Source organism: Crinia signifera, chromosome 5 (assembly GCF_055691185.1).
Source record: "Crinia signifera chromosome 5, ASM5569118v1, whole genome shotgun sequence".
Taxonomy (NCBI): domain Eukaryota; kingdom Metazoa; phylum Chordata; class Amphibia; order Anura; family Myobatrachidae; genus Crinia; species Crinia signifera.
The window spans coordinates 200,272,177-200,289,352 of record NC_139221.1 but is presented as its reverse complement, the minus strand read 5'-3'; the positions used below and the strand labels follow the sequence as shown (position 1 = coordinate 200,289,352).

The following is a 17,176-nucleotide window of genomic DNA, read 5'->3' as shown; positions in this document are numbered from 1 at the left end:
ATGCGCTATCTTCAGAAAGGGACATCGCCAAAGGGGGGAGTTAACGCTCCCCCGCTTCGGCAGACAAGATGTTAATACATCTTGTCGATGTCCCTTCCTGCTTCGCCTCGCTATTGAGGCGAAGCAGGAAGTATCATAGCGGCGCGATAAGCGCTGCTATGATACATCTGCCCCATTATGCTGAAAAGCACATTATTATATAATGAGTTCATACTGTAGTCAAGCTCTGTTTACACCAAACATCTACACAAAGGATGGATTTATCCTGACTACACACTGCAGAGTGAGACGGGTGCTCACTCTGCCCTCAGGCTATAAACTTTGGTGGTCTTCATGAGCACAGCTATTTCCCCAGGATCACTCATTTGTATGCACCACCACTCCAAACAGTAGGTGTCTGACATCTTTCCTTTTAATTAATAATCAGTTAAATCAAATGCTGTTTAGTCCCAATTCTTATGTTAATTACTTCCCTAGCCAAAACAAATGATGCCTTTATAAGATCCTGTGATCCATGAGAGGAGGTTGTCTTATCTGTTTTACTGTAAATGAAAAGCGGACCCGACATTCTACAGTGCTTTACAACCTTCTATTTCTTTGTGAAACAGACGAAAAAACCCTGAGGATGACGTGTTCTACCTGGAAAACCTCTGCATTGCCCAGCATTTTCCCTATACAGTAATATCAGTTTCATTTTCCTTTCTAAACATTCCCTGTTCTGCCGTTTAGGTGTCCTACTGTACCTCCAATAAGGGATCAGTGCATTATTCATATGGAGCGTGTGGTAGCTTGGCACAGTGGTGAGATATAAAGCTTTGAATTATCCTGCTCTGTTTTGTTTGCAGGTCATTCAGTGTCAAATAAACACTTTTTTGTTAAAATCTCACCTCCCCAGCTTAGATTTAATTAAAATTTGGTATGTATGTATGTATGTATGTATATAGAAAGGTGGGGTGGTTTCATGGAATTGTGTTTTTTATGCCCTTGCCTATGATGTACAACACAATAGGCGTTGTGAGTGAAAACTTTTTCCAAAATTAAACTGAAAACTTTTGATCATCATGATTTTACAAAAGTGCGTCAAAAAAGGTACTAATATTTCAGAAAATAGTCTATACTAATGTTAAATATTAAAATCTGAAAGTGGGTGGATAATGGGTTCATAGTTTAAAAGCAAGGTAGTTTATTCAAAAAGGCAGGTGTATTACAAGTAGTAATAGGTAATAATATTAATAGATTTGATGGCTTCATATGTTTAGTTACATAAATAAAGTTGAGTCTAAATACTTGACATTATATTAGTCCATTAACAATGGTAGCTGAAGATAGTTTTACAATGCCTCAGTGGTTTTTAAATTGTCATCAGGAGACATGACCTGAATTTGGCGTTATAGAGAGGACTTTGCATAAGACCTAATAGAGGTATCCATAGTACTTTAGGCTTCCTTGGATTGAAGAATGATAGTGAAGGTAGGTCTGTTTTAATTCATCGTCATCATCATCTTCATTCTTGTCCATCACATAAGCAAGCCACTATTTTTTGTTTTACACAATGGTTATACAGCATAGCCATTTATTATGTCACTTGGAGTATGTCTAGGGATTTTGAAACAAATATTGTAGATTATTTTGTAGCCTTAGAAAAAGTTTTCACATATATTTTTTTATTTATTGGAAAATCAGTATGAATCAGTATGAATAAAAAACATTATGCTGTTGTGTTCCCTGAATTCAAATACTCAGCAAGAGTGTAATACTCTATTTTGACACTTTCCCGGGATACAACAGACCTGGCAAAGCAGCAGCTCTTATGTTGCCAACTGCTACTCTCCCATGTCAAAACTGGGTGGGTAACATGGTCACACAGAGTTCTAGAAGAGCCCCTTGGCACCCTAAGCTAAAAGGGCATCACCAAACTTTGGCATAATAACATTTCAGCAGCGGATGGCTCTATTCAGTGGCTAAGATGACCAGAGCGTGCCAGGAGGCCTTCCACACCACCACAGGCAGCCAGGTGCAGTTGAGCAATTTCAGGATGGATAAGCAGGATCACTGAAGCCAGCACATTTATCTTTATTAACAACATATATTCCATACATCCCTTGCAATGTCCTAATACAGTGTATTAGCTGTCTTAACAAACCGCAAAGCTTTTCTCATTTCAGTATCGACATGTGAGGGTTAAAAGGATGCTGACAAGCTAATTAACAGTGAAAACAAAAGTATAATATGGCTCTGGAAAGTGCATGCATCTCGAGGCTTCCAAGAAGCCTGTCAATAGAAAGTGCGAAAGTGGATAGAATGGCCTGCATCAATGGTTTCATTAATTCGCTGGAATCCATAGTAATTCTGCCGATATACTGCAGACAAGAATTGTTCACAGCACTCCATAGACATTGAAGTGGTGCAATTCAGAAGTGTTTTATAGCTTTTTAAAAGCCAGCTTTATTCCCATACATTTATTTATTTTATGTATGACTTGCTCAGATACTAGACCACATTTGAAACTATATTCACAGTAACGACTGGTCATAGTGCCATTTTTATGTTTATCAACCAGTGTGTATGAACTAAGGCCCTCATTCTAATCGCTTCGGTCCCCGGTGTATTTGCACCGGGAACCGATCTAGAAGTCCTGCGCATGCTCATGCGTTTATGCGCATGAGTAGACTTGCATAGTCTCTGTGGCGCTTGCAGGTGGGGGTTGGAGGTGGCTAGGGGCAGTTCGCATGTGAACACCCTGTGTTTCCGGGGTGTTCCCACCACAAGGGAAACCCTGGACATCCCCATGCGAATGCAGGCAGCATCGTCCGTCTCCCGCCCAGTTCTCAGACCTGGACACCGAAATGGCTTAGATTTGTGAGCAAGATAGAAATCATTCGATGGTCGGCGATGGATGTTTATGCAGACCATCCATTCACAGTGTGGCGGGAATATTCACATAGCAGCAGGGGGTGGACATTCATACACCCAACAGGCAGCATTAGAAGGCTCTCTAAGCAGCAGACTACCATTGCTTAGCGAGCCAACCAGAATAACCCCCTATATTCTTACTCACTCCCATGAGTCACTAGCAAATTCCACGATCATCAGTACATGCAGCTCAATCTGAGGGTATCGTCACCAGCAGCATACTAGTGGATGTGGCCACTGATGATGATGTTTGTTTGTCTGGGAGTTCAAAGGGGGCAACTTCTCGACTTAAGAAAAATCTGTACCGTAGTAAACATGTCTGAACTGAATGCGAGGTGAGTGCATGCACACGCTGGCTCCCTTCCACTTCATAGGCATAACAGGAGCTTGCAATCACATGCCACAACATCCTTGCATCACAGCAAAGGTGTTTCAGGACATTTCTGAATTTATCATTTAAGACCGATAATTAGAATTTAAGACTTGAAAACAATGGAATATTGTGGAAATTATTTGGAAATCAATTGTGCACATAGGGGAAATGTAAAATTCACTGAATAAGTATAATATTCTATAAACTCCATGATGAAACTCGAATTGCTATTCGTGTTGAAACAAAACATTAAGGGGAGTATTTAACGTGTGCCGCTTTTCCTGCTGGCGGAAATAGCGACACTCGCCTATTCAATGCTGCCGTTACCGACCGCATTGATTGATTAAACTGCTGCGGATTGTCTAATTCACGGCCATTTTGACACAATTTGTGGGCGTTTTCGCCGATCCACCGGCTTTCTGACAGTCGGAATATTAAACTCCGACTGTCAAGTTACAATAAAATTCTGCAACATTTTTTTTATCGCTGGCCATACGAAAGTTGATTGACAGGATGCTGGCATTTGGAGTCCTGGACTATGTTAAGACTGCACACAGACCGTAAGCAATTTGCAGGCTTGCACGGGGAAGGATTGCACACTGGCTGTGTGGTGTATACCTTTTATTGCAGGGCTCTGCAATTTAGCACAGCAGCAAACCGGTCTGAATAACCCCCATAGCCACTGAGAGAATGTATAGTTGGCAGCTGTGTGTTGTGTGCAGACATGCACATAATGTTGGTTGTCGGTGGATAAAAGCAAAATAAAATGAATTCTGTTTAATGATTAATTGATTGCCTTGGTTTTATGTGGTTTTAGGAGGAAACCTACTCATCTCTTGAGAGATTAGCATGGTTGGATGGGTTTATTGTTCATGTTTGATTTGCAAGAAGAGCACCAGGCCTTGATGAATGCCATTTGATGGATTGTAGCTATTTTGTATATTGCAAAATATTTGGAAAATATAAATGAATCTGCATTATTAAGTCACAAATTGATTTATTAATATGGTTAATCACACCGTACCCTTTAACTGATAGATGAGCATGACATTCTGGTGCTTGGTAATTGGAAATCTGTGACCTGTGGTGACACGACTGCTGCGGTGGTCCAGGTTACCAACTCACCAATCACATCGCAGCTAAGAAAGACCAGTTCTGATCTACAAAAGTAATTTTGAAATGTGTGTCATGGAAAAACTGAACACGGCAAGTTTAAGATTTACAGGGGAACTCAAGCCAATATGCAGTAATTACATTATTGATCCCCTGGTGGTTACTCTATTGCCACCGACATATTATATACTAGCTGACTCGCCCGGGAAAACCTTGTTTTTTTTCTAATTTCCAAAATTGCTGTAAAATATAATCTTATGCTGTGCCAGAGGGACAAGATAGTAATTTGTTAAAACCTCCACCATAATGTTAGAATGCGTTTGCATATATACTCAATGCCCGCAATGAAATCAGGTGTGGTGGTGGTGTTTTTTGAAACGCACCACTCTTGCTAGCTTGTGTGTGTTGATGAATTCTACATCAACTCCTAAGATTTAGCACCTACGATGCATTTTTTTTCTGTGTTTGTGTGTGTTGTACGGTTTTTGTGTGTGTTGTAGTATATGTGGGTGTGTGTGGTGTAGTGTGTTGTGTTGTGTGTATCTGTCCAATGTGTAAGTGTGTGAGGTGCGCTACGTATACAGTATATATTTGTGTGCAGTGGTGGTATGGGAAATTGAAGGCTGAAGTTATGTGCACACTCCAGAAAAAGAGTGTACCATGCCATATGCCCCTTATACACATTATGCATAACAGTAGTAGACCCCCTTACACTTGCCCCGTAAACATTATGCCACGTGGAAAGAGCCGAAATTCCCCTTATGCGACACAGAGTGAGCAAAAAAAATTCACATAGAATGAGCCAAAATTGACATTATGCTACATGGATTGAGGCAAAATTAACATCATGCCAACCGGATTGAGCCCAAATTCACATCCTGTCAACTGGAAAAAGCCTGCTACCGCTGGGCCGCAGTGCCTCACTCACCAGGCTGCGCTGCATGAGAGCATCTTGCCAGTGGCACCTCATTCTCTGAAGATCTGAGTGCCGCCGCGGCGTGCTCAATAGGTACACGTGACATCGGTGCAAACTTGCGCATGTGCACTGACCTTGCTACCCGGCTTTTGGCATGGCGCTATATGTTTTAATGGTGTGCCGTACCACCCCGTACCGCCTGACTTGCAGCCCTGCCTGTCACATTCATCTGAACCGGCTCCTGTTTACATTAATGGGGGAAGCCCAACCTCGACAGCAGCGAAGTTGGGCGGGGGTCGCACACAGCCTCTGCTGCTGTCTGCTGTACTCTGCAGACAGTAGCGGAGGCAGGTAGGAGGTAAATAGATGCATGCATTCATCTCTTGGACGTGGGCTGGGGGGGGGGTGCATGGGGCTGGGGGCAGCACAGCAGCTTACCTTGGTGCTGGGCTTGCCCCCAGCACGATGATCGGCAGTCCCAGCAGGAGTGATCGCGATCCTAGCGCTTGGAGATGATGTAATCTTCAAGCGCCGCCTCCTTCTACACTGCAGGTAGGCACCACAGTGTAAACTGTGCAAATCCCGGATCTGAACTAGCTTGGATCCGTGTTCCAAATGCCGGGTCGGATCCGGGACTTTGGGTGTTAAAGGAGTATAAGTTTGTGTGTGTGTGTGTGTGTGTTGTACTTTTTTGGGGTATGTTGTAGTTTATATGGGTGTGTGTTGTACTGCTTGTGGTGTGTTATGTGTGTGTGTGTGTTTGTTGTGTGTATCTGTCCAATGTGTAAGTGTGTGAGGTGTGCTACGTATATAGGTGTGTGCAGTGTACTGTGTGTGTGTGTGATGTGTGGTCTATGTATTTCCCCAATTATTCCCAGTTGTTGAAAGCCTCCACTATAATGTTAGAATATGTTTGCATTCATAAGCTGAGTATACATGGTGCACTATAGCTGGCAATATGGTCACTGAGCGACCATATTGCCAGTGATTTTGTTTGTGCTGCAGCGATAAATCACCGGGTGCACGCTCCCGTGTTCAGCCTCCTAATGGTCGCTGGCTCCTGCGATCGGCTGTTTCCCTCTGAGGATCTCTGGTCGCTGATGGAAACTGGACACTGAGCAATATATTGCACTGTGTGTACACAGCTATACTCAATGACCGCAATGAAATCCGGTGTGGTGTTGTTCCTTTGTCTTCGGTTTCCCAGATGGTCTGTCTTTTTATTCCAGATCATCAATTATGGCAAATTGAACCTTGGTGTTTTTTACATTTCTAAGTGAAATTTCCCAAAAATTCGAGGTGCACACCACCAGAGGTACCTTTCAAAAAAATTTGGTATCCAGACCCTGAGTGAAAACTTGGACCTCCTATACTGGTGAGCATCCCGGGCTTTGTTATTCCATCTTCGCCCAGTTAAGGTGTCCTCGTTATATCTCTAGTCTGTGTGCATACCTACTTGTACTGGTTTTATTTGCACTTGGTTTTATGAATAAAGTTACCGTTTTTATCAACCCCGATGTCCGGAGAATTCTTACTTAAAGAAACCTTGATAGGAGGAGTCATACGTTTTTCCAAGTAAGCATACAAGTAAGCACGATGAGTTTTAAAGAAACCCTGATGTGTTTATTCTCATTTGTTCACATGTAAGCATACATGTACGCATATTTGATCCTATGGTGACACGTTGAAGGGAAGAGGAAAAAAAGGAGGGAAGAAAATCAAGGGTGTATATCCCAGGACCCCCTATGAAATTTTAGTACTGTAAAAATTGGACTTCACATTGTTTGTTTTACCTTTTTTCTTATTTGCATATACATCCACTATGGAGAAAAATGTATGAAAAATTCTGGACCCTCTGAGGACATATACACTGAGAAGTAAGAGTTATATTATCCACTCTTCGTGTGTACCTAACTGTTGGGCGCTTAAAACCTTCTATATTTACCAGAGGTACCTTGTTGCTGAATTTGGCGGCTCTTGAATGCCATGGTATGCCCGCAATGCAACAGGCACGCACATAAACACTCTCTTCAACTTATGACCCTTTTTCAAAATTGCTGATGTGAAAATATGTGGATCAGGTAAAGCTGGCCATACATCTACAGAATGATTGTCAGATTGTGCTGGTTGGTACAAAAACCTGGTAATATCTGAGTGACTTGGCAGTTCAGTATTTCAAAGCAAATGGTCAACGGTCATTTGCTCTCATCCATTACCAGGTTTTTGTTCCAACCAGCCCAATCTGACAATCATTCTGTAGATGTATGGCCAGCTTAATTTACCTGGATCTTGTGTTTTCTAGGGATGTGCACCGGCCACTTTTCAGGTTTTGGGTTCTGATTACCTTGAGGTTTTGGGTTCTAATGGGTTTTGCCAAAAGTGTGGATTTCTTGGGTTTTGGGTTCTTATTTTTGTTAAAAAAGCTTAAAAACTGCTAAAATCGCTGAATTTTTTTTTTTTTTTTGCTCCTACGCTATATTAACCTCAATAACATTCATTTCCACTCATTTCCAGTCTATTCTGAACAGCTCACACCTTACAATATTGTTTTTAGGGCAAAAGGTTGCACCGAGGTAGCTGGATAACTATGATAAGCCACACAAGTGTGCGGCGCAAACACTAGACTGATATGGCACACTTATCATACCCTCTAGGCTGATACAGCACACCTAGAATTACCCCTGGACTGATATGGCACAGGTAGCATCACCCCTGGACTGATACGGCACATTTAGCATCACCCCTGGACTGATATGGCACACTTAGCATCCCCCCTAGTCTGATACGGCACACCTAGCATCACCCCTGGACTAATACAGCACACTTGGCAGCACCCCATGAATTATATGCCAGACTTGGCTTACCCCAGGAATTATACGGCACAGATGGTGGCATCCCCTGACCTGATACAGCACACATGGAATTATACGGCACAGATGGCGGCACCCCTGGACTGTTACGGCACACATGGCGGCAGGCATGGAATTATACGGCAGACAAATTCCTGCAGTATAAAAAAAAATTGTATTCTTTTAATTATAAAAAAGAGCAGCACACCTTACTTATCAACACCCCATGAATTATACAGCACTCTTGGCTCACCCCTGGACTACAGCGCATTTAACAGCCCTTGCAGTAAAAAAAAAAACACCTTAATTTTATTTTCATTAAAAAAAATGGGCAGCTCCCCTGGTCTGATATGGGACACATGGGGCACCCATGGAATTATATGGCACACATGCGGGCACCCCTGGATGGATACAGCACACATGCGGGCACCCCTGGACTGATACGGGACACTGGGCAGAGCAGCTGGACTGATGTGGCACACTTAACACCCCTTGCAGATTAAAAAAAACAAAAACCTTTTTTTATTTCAATTAAAAAATGGGGGCAGCTCTCCTGGACTGATACGGGACACTGGGCAGCACAGCTGGACTAATTCGGGGCAGCCCTGTAGTAAAAAAAAAAAAAAAAATCAGAGATCCCTTTAGATGTCCCCCACAGTGGTCCCATATAACACAGCCCCCTTTAGTAGTAGCCTTAGTAATGCCCCCTTAGTAGCTGTTACCTGATTATGTTTCCTCCTCAGTAGTTCCCCCTTAGTAGTTCCCCCTTAGTAGATGTACAACAGTTCCTGCACATGTAGTTCCCCCTTAGTAAATGTATCTTTTGTTGCTTCCTGATATATATTTGTCCCCCTTAAGCAGCCCCCATAAATTGATAGCTTTTATTAGTTCCCCCCTTAGAATGTCCTCCACAGTGGTATTATGTTATTATTGTCCCCCATAGCTTTTTTTCCCTGTGCGCACAGACAGCACGGACACATCTGTGCTGTCTGACTTCTACATGCCGAATGAAGATGGCGCCGGATCTTATATAGAGATCCGAATCCGGTGCAGGGTGATGACGTTTCACCCTCGTTTTCGACCCGGGAAGATGGCGGCGACCACCGAACTCCCTGGACCCGGCCTCGGATCAGGTAAGTCCGTGGGGGTTCGGATCTCTAGGATCCGAACCCGCTCATCTCTAGTGTTTTCACACAAAAATGGGTCCGTTTACTTGTGGCAAAAGAAAATGGGGTAAAGGTCATTTTTTCCAGTTGAAAATGTATTTGGCATAATTGAGCCCTCCCCTCTCCTTAGTGTTCGTCAGAATGCATAGCCAGAACATTTTTTTAAGCGGTTTATGTTTTGGAATGTAGATTATGCATATTTCACTTTTTTTAAATTTTACATTACATTTTCAGATGCAATTCTACATTCCAAAACATGCATATTACATGCAATACTTTGTATACTAAATAGTCTGACCAGCATATTGTGACACACAAGGCATAGTGAAGGCTATATCCGTGAGTTAGGGTTAGCTTAGGTTAGGGCCTGATTCAGAGTCTATCGCACATGTAAAATCTTTCTCAAATGGGCAAAACTATGTGCACTGCAGGTGGGGCAAATGTAACATGTGCAGAGACCCATACACCGAGAAGCCTTGATAATGGTTTGGGTGATTCTTCATACATTTTGCGCAAATATATGTAACAAAAATCTCTGGATTTTATTATATAGTGTTTAAATCTGGTGACTGGTTGTGTGATGGAGGGAAACCATGTATATTTCTGTTACTCCGTATACCCTGCCCTTTCAGCCCTAAACTAATTGAGCATCTGCCACTATATAGGTGCCCATACATGTTACAATTATTGTATACAATATTGTATACAATATCGCATCTCGGTTTTGCAATGAGATGAGATCTAGTACAAAAAGTATGTGCTGCACATACTTTTTGTACTAGATCTCATCTCATCACAAAACCAAGATGCAATGAGATGCGATATTGTATACAATATTGTATACAATAATTGTAACGTGTATGGGCAACTTTTGTCTGATTCAAAATGATCAAGAAAAAAATTTACCTCTCTGCAAACCAGCAACCAAAGTAATTTGTGCATTGCATAAATATAATGGGTGCAGTGGGTGTCTGGTTTCAGGGGAGATAATTCTGCTCACCCTGCACTTATGATTAGTGCTCTTCAATGTCCCTGGTTGGAACTGCAGCAGAAGTACAAATCACTGGAGAATTTCCTGGAGATTTGTACACACTGTATGCAGTAGAGAAGTCTCCAGGAACAATGCATGGGTGCCATGTTCCCAGAGACCTGCACATGCTCCGTTTCCCATAGGTTTGTGCTTTTGTTGTCTTTTTGGAATTGCTAGTAAATATGAAGGCCTGCTACTTTTATTTTAGTTTTCAGACTGTCTGTAGATGATTGACTTTGATTAACTTGTATGCTTTTAGGTAATAAGAGTAATCTTGTACATCGTACATTTCTGTCTCCAGACACTTTGAGAATGGAAAATATAGTCATTAATAGACCTGTTACTAAGCACTTTTAATTTTTTATGTCCTCTTTTTAGTGTACAGTCACGGCATCATGTTCTCTCCTCTGCGTTCATCCATCAATTTAATTGAGACATGCAGTGTTTCTTTTTTTTTCTTTTAACATTTGTGCTTCTATGCCAGTTGTAAATGTAACCATCTGTGTATATTTCCGACTTTCCCCTCCAGTCGCAGAGCTTCTCTTTAGTTATGTTAGATGATCTGATATCAGAGAACTTAAAAGTTATTCTATTTAAAATGCACAAGGCATCTGCAAGTCATGGTATAAATCTACAAGATGAAGACACTTCATTCAACCGATTATATAAGAAACTACCATTATAAAGTCCTTTGCCAAGATATTTAATAAATATCCGCATTATGCTGCGGAATTATTTGTTTTACTGAAGACTTTCATTTTACTCAATGCAATGTGTATGTCGTGCCTGGCATCACAAGTGGGCACCCATTATAAATGTTAGTCACATGTCAGTCCATCTATATAGCAGATATGCTGATATACATTTAGATCTAATGGGCATTGGCTGATATGTCTGTGAACAAAATAATTCAGACTTACCGGGGGTACACGCCCGATGAAGTGGTCCTATAGCCCTTAAATCAAACGGCAAATATCGACTTAAGATCTGTGTGTGAAAAATACAGAAAGTACTTTTCTAAGCAATCTGTCTAGATTGCATAGAAAATAAGCACACATTGCCCCATGTGTACACCGCATGGCGATGCCCGGTCCCGCGCCTCACCATCGCCCACTCAGAGCTTTAGCACATGCAGTCAAGATCTAGATAGATCTCCTGCATGTGCATAAAGAATACTGAGTTAGCAAAGGACGCCCATACACACATTGCTACATGTCTATGGGCAATATAGCCACTCAGGGGCAATTTCACTAGCCTACTGTATGTCGTTCAGCATGTAGGCTAAGCAGAAATTGCCCCCTGTGTATGGGGCTTAACACACTGTGCCAAGTGAATTTGTCAAAATAGGTTTGAAAATTGTCAAGCAAACCTCTTCATTATAATGACCTGCAATGTTTACCTTATGTAGGTAATATAGTCTTTTTTTACACAGCATTTTTTATTTGAATTTATATAGCAAATATGAGCGACGATAGCATTTTAGCGGATACAGTATTTTTCACATCTCTCATAGAGATGTTGGCACGCAAGGGGTTAAGCCTTTTACAGCAATCTAAAGGTCCATGCACACTGGGCAATTATGCCCAGCGTGTATGGACAGCCATGACTGTTGTCATCGCTGGGGGTAAAGCGGCTCAGTGCATACACACTGAGCCGCTTTCCCCCTGCCCGGCGCGGTCAGCGGGGGTGGACAGCTCTGCATAGTGCAGCCCTATGCAAAGCCGTACTCACAGTCGCTCATCTGCTGGTAATACCAGCAGATGAGCGGCTTTCCCAGCGATGAAATGGTAGCGCCGTCTCCTCGCCTCCTCTGCGCCAGGGGCGGCTGGTGTCATTACCCACACTTGCTGTTTTGAGCGGCTTTCAGCTCTGTTGCCCAGTGTGTATGGGCCTATCTTAAAAAAATATATATATTTGAGCTCTCCACATTACCATTTAAACAGTCACCAATGTTTTTGTGTGTTTTTTGTTTTTACTATATAGTTTATCTGTCTTCTAGTTGTACATGGCTGCATATGAAAACAAACTAAATACACAGAAGGCTCCTTGTTAAACACAAACCTGTAAGCATGCATTGTATGTGCGCCATATGCTGTTGTCCGTGAATTCTGAATACAATTGCCACTGTGTTACCCATCCTTAAAATCAGCAAGCCTATTCAATTTTGGTCTTGAACAGAAATTTTCCTCATTTCTTCCAAATCCTTCATTTAGCAAAATTCTTAGTGGCAGTATGCGTGGGGTTATGGTTAAACTTCACTTTTACCATGGGGTAGATTCAGAGATGGACTTGGTAGAACAGCCACTGCTTCTTTGTATGCCGTTGCTGTGCTAAAACACCTAAAAGATGCAGAAGGTACTTTGATTAGAAACACGCAGTAACACAGCATCGGATCATCTGCCTTAACTTCTGTCATCTGAGTGTCCGGTTACTCATGTTGGGTGAAATATTAACACTTTTTCTTGGGCCACTGAAGCTTCATTGTGAGAAGCAGACCGTGGCTTTGATACATCTCAAAAATTGCGCCACTACACCCCTGTTTAAAAAAAAAAAAAATGCAGCCCACAAAGATGTGCTGCAGTTTCGGGGGCACTGCGAGTAGTCTTTCACAATGACATCTGCACATGTCCATTAGAGATGTCCATAAACCATTGGGTTTGCTTAATCTCGCAATAATGCCCACTGCCCTGATGACCTTACTTTCTAGGTTTGTTGTTCATTAGGGAGGTCACTCCTTGACCAATAGGAGTAAGCTTACTTCAGCGCTCCTAAGGATGCCTTATAAATACCAGTAACTACCTTTTGCGAACTGCTCCCACTGTGCTCTGAGCAAACCTCTTCCTACTGCCACCACCAGTCTCCTACATCAGCAACTAGAACTGCTTGTACCATTGAGGCAGCTCTAGGCAATGGGGGTGGAAGCCACTGCAGATAGTATAGCAGGCTCAAAACCTTGTGTGATAAATTGCAGTGTAGAAACCAATGAAACAACAGATCTGAAATACAGTTTAATTACAATATTCCTATTGCAGACCTTCAAGACAGTGGCGTAACTATGGTGTGGCTTGGGAAAGCCTGTGGTCTTGGGGCGCATTGCAAAATACTGGCTGTCCTGTACAAATACAGTTTGCTGTCACTCAGTAGTAGTGGGTGGCTGTGTACTGTAGCTGCGTACTGTAGGTGACATCACCTCCCCAGTCTCCTTACCTCCTCTCGTGTCATTACCCACACACACTTTTGCTAGTATCCCCTGGTGACGGAAGGCTACAGTATGTCAGCGCCGCTGATGGGATGTCCCCCCTGTTACGCCGCATGGCGGCTCACCGTGGCCCAGGTAACCAGTCTACCATTGTCAGGTTTTACCGAAGAAGGGGGGAGGGACAAGGGGGGGGGGGGGGGGCGCGCATCACAAATTTTTTGGCATGGGGGAGCTAAATTTAATAGTTAGGCCACTGCTTCAAGAGTTTGTTCCCAAGCTGGATATAGTATTGCTGGACTAAAAAACAAACATTGGCTCCATTTGTGCATAGAGATATTGAGCTTTCCTATGTAGTTTTCACTTTCATAGTGTATAAAACCATATAAATGGCCCAGATTAAAGCCTGTAACGGAAGACTAAAAAGTATGGCAGTGAGGATTTTATTTTCCCTGGAAATATCCCCATTGACTTTGGCTTATTGGTGGCATGTCAGAACGCAGTACAGACATATTATGCAAATGTAGTACACAGCTCTATCAGAATGCTTCTTAACTGGTCCAGTGGCGGGACCTCCATTTTCGACAAGTGCGACTACCAGTAGTGAAGTCCATTCGGCCTTATGGCAGTTCTTGCTTAATAGTGGGGGCTTGTGTTAGTCCCAGTGCCTTCACTCTACCAGTGCTAACCCTAGTCAGACTGCATCTACTATTCTAGACCTGTGAAAAAAGAAGGCACTAGGTATAAGAGTGAATGTTTTATTTAACTGATTGATATAGGAAAATGGATAACTTATGAAGTAAAGGCCTGCAGAATTTAGTATCAAATCCATCTGGCAGCAATACCCTAACTCACTATCTCCTCTGATATCTGGCTGGGTTATATCCAGAAGCATGAATGGAGTTCTTGTAAGTGTTCCTGGTGTATCAAACAACATTGTGAACTGCTACGTTATTCTCTGTATACTTGTGTATGGCACTGAGGGGCAGATTTATTAAACTTGGAGAAGAGATAAACTGGAGATAAAGCAGAGAAAAGGTAAAAGGAGATAAAGCACCAGCCAATCAACTCCCAACTGTCTCTTTCAAACACAGCTGATTGACTGTGCTTTATCTCCTTTTACCTTTTCTCCGCTTTATCTCCAGATTATCTCTTCTCCAAATTTAATAAATCTGCCCCAGAGTACCCTAACTATATACAGTTTTCATTGGGAAAGGAAATATGGGCATGTTAATACAGCAGTTGAGTTTTTATTTCCAATTTAGGTCTCCATTTTTCCTTATTTCCTTTCCTTATATTTTTAAGGATAATTATGTGCTGCAACATACGATTGTCGCTGCATTTACTGATAATACAGTGTGAGGGTGAGCTATACCGAGCAGAATACAAGAGAGGAGCAGTTCTGCAGCTGCTGACTGTACAAAAATATATGCTGATGTGATGAGATTATATAATTGACATAAACAGACCACAGAGCATCTGATTATGTCCACAGTCCATATTTACAATGTATTAGTATTATTAAAAGTGCCTTTCTTCCCGCGGGCATTTAGGCTGTGACATCATTTGCTGAATATTGGTCACATGACCATCTCTGGCCTTGCTGGTTGATGGCTGTGCTCACTGAATATTAGCACCATAATTGTTGGGTTTGGTAACATGTGCAATTTCTCCTGTCTATGCATGTTTATTTGCATACTATAGTATTACAGTGAGTTTTTAGCACATTTCCTACATTGCAGAGCAATGTTGAAAGTAACCCTCTCTAAGCACAGCATTGGGGAGTGCTGGGTAATTTGATGAATAATGCCACAATTGAACTTGCCTTTCCTGCCAAAAATCTACAGTGATTTGTCATTATTGTATAGCTTGTCTCAGCTGCCGAGCTAACTCTTCACCCAGTACAAGGGATTTAAAATAAAATCCATTGTACTTGACTACAAATATATTCAGTCTCATTTGGCATGAACTTAGGTTACACTGATGTTCTAGGCAGGAAAGGAGGGAAAGTAATGACTTTAACAGGAAACAAAAGTAAGAGTTAAACCATAAAAAGTTCATGAACTTTACAGGGTGGAAACCATTTACTCTATTATGTCACAGAAATTATACATTTGATGTTTTATCTGTTATATGTACATGTTACTTTTACATAGCTTTCTTTTTAATGTACATCATAATTTACATTGGAGCTTTCACCCACATTTATTTATTTATTAACAGTTTCTTATATAGCGCACACATATTCCGCAGCGCTTTACAGAGAATATTTGAGCATTGACATCAGTCCCTGCCCCAGTGGAGCTTACAATCTATGTTCCCTACCACATGTACACGCACACATATTCATTCTAGGGTGAATTTTGTTGGGAGCCAATTAACCTACCAGTATTTTTTAGGATTTTGGGAGGAAACTGGGGTACCCGGAGGAAACCCATGCAAGCACAGGGAGAATATACAAACTCCGCACAGTTAGGGCCATGGTGGGAATCAAACCCATGACCTCAGCGCTGTGAGGCAGTTATGCTGACCATTACACCATCCGTGCTGCCCACATAGCTTGGTTATTCCTCATTTGTCATAAAGATGACCTGGTGGTGATATGACAACCATTACTTCTTGCAGGAAATCAAAGCTGTGTATACGCTGGAGACAGTTGTTCTAACTTTTCTGACTATGGGTCCGATTCAGACATTTTCATACAGGTTCTGGCCCCATATCTGATGGTGAGGGTGTGGTCATGAGCAAAAGCCTTGAGCAAGTTTTACACTTGCAAAATAATTGATGGGCAGGGGGTGGTCGCTGGGTCCCGACCAGCATTTCATGGGTATGCCCACAAAATGGTGGGAGCGCCTATGGAAACAATGGGTGGACACCTGCGAATGCAGGCATGCTCCTGTCTGCTTGGGGTGAGCGGATGACCTCACATGGCATTAGCGCCCGCCCTCCAATTCACACAAGAATGGCCAGGCTACATTGCAACAGCGTTTCGATTACAATAGACATGCTATCATAGTCCGGTATTTATAATTCTGTTATGCAATGCTATACCAAAAATATTCCATCATTCAGATCTTTCCCTTACCGCCATTGGAACTTAGGGCCTTATTCTGGTTGGTGTGGCCAGATCCGAATATGCAGCCAGGACCAAGCGTCCTAAACCCCGCCTTTCGTACGGATCGCTCACTGCGTCCGAATGCGGTAAGCCGCTGACCGCACGGAGCACGAGTGGATTTCTCAGGTATAAACCTCTTCAATCTCTGGGAACCCCCCCCATCATTCGATGGTCGCAGACCATCGAATGCAGGCCCGAGTGGTCAGGCCGCACCCGCATGCTCAGATCACTCGGGCATTTCTCCGTGCAAAAGCAGGGATCTGGGCGGGCAGCTGACATCCGGCAATGTCATATGTCCGCCCCCTACACGTGCGTCACGGCCGCATTACCATACGTACGCCCAGCGTTTTCATGGGAACGCCCATGAAACGCGGGGTGTACACATATGGTAATGAGCCCAAACAGCCCTTCACGCCCCTCTCCTCCCCCTGTTCGTAGTGTAAACAATTCATGCGGAATTTGCCTCTGCACATGCGCAAACACAAAACATTGGCGGAACGAACGC

The 17,176-nt window shown here is 42.6% G+C and overlaps 1 protein-coding gene across 2 annotated transcripts in view; it reads left to right on the top strand.

The window, feature by feature from the left end:
- CTNNAL1 (catenin alpha like 1) overlaps positions 1-17,176 on the top strand; it is a 214,956-nt gene that overhangs the window by 26,487 nt on the left and 171,293 nt on the right. Inside the window, exon 1 of one of the 2 annotated variants that reach the window (XM_083188428.1) lies at positions 6,581-6,690. The exons of the other annotated variant lie outside the window; for it this stretch is intronic. The gene's annotated coding sequence lies outside the window, so the exon portion shown is untranslated. Of the gene's footprint in view, positions 1-6,580; positions 6,691-17,176 lie in introns of those variants that run through there. 2 annotated transcript variants of the gene reach the window in all.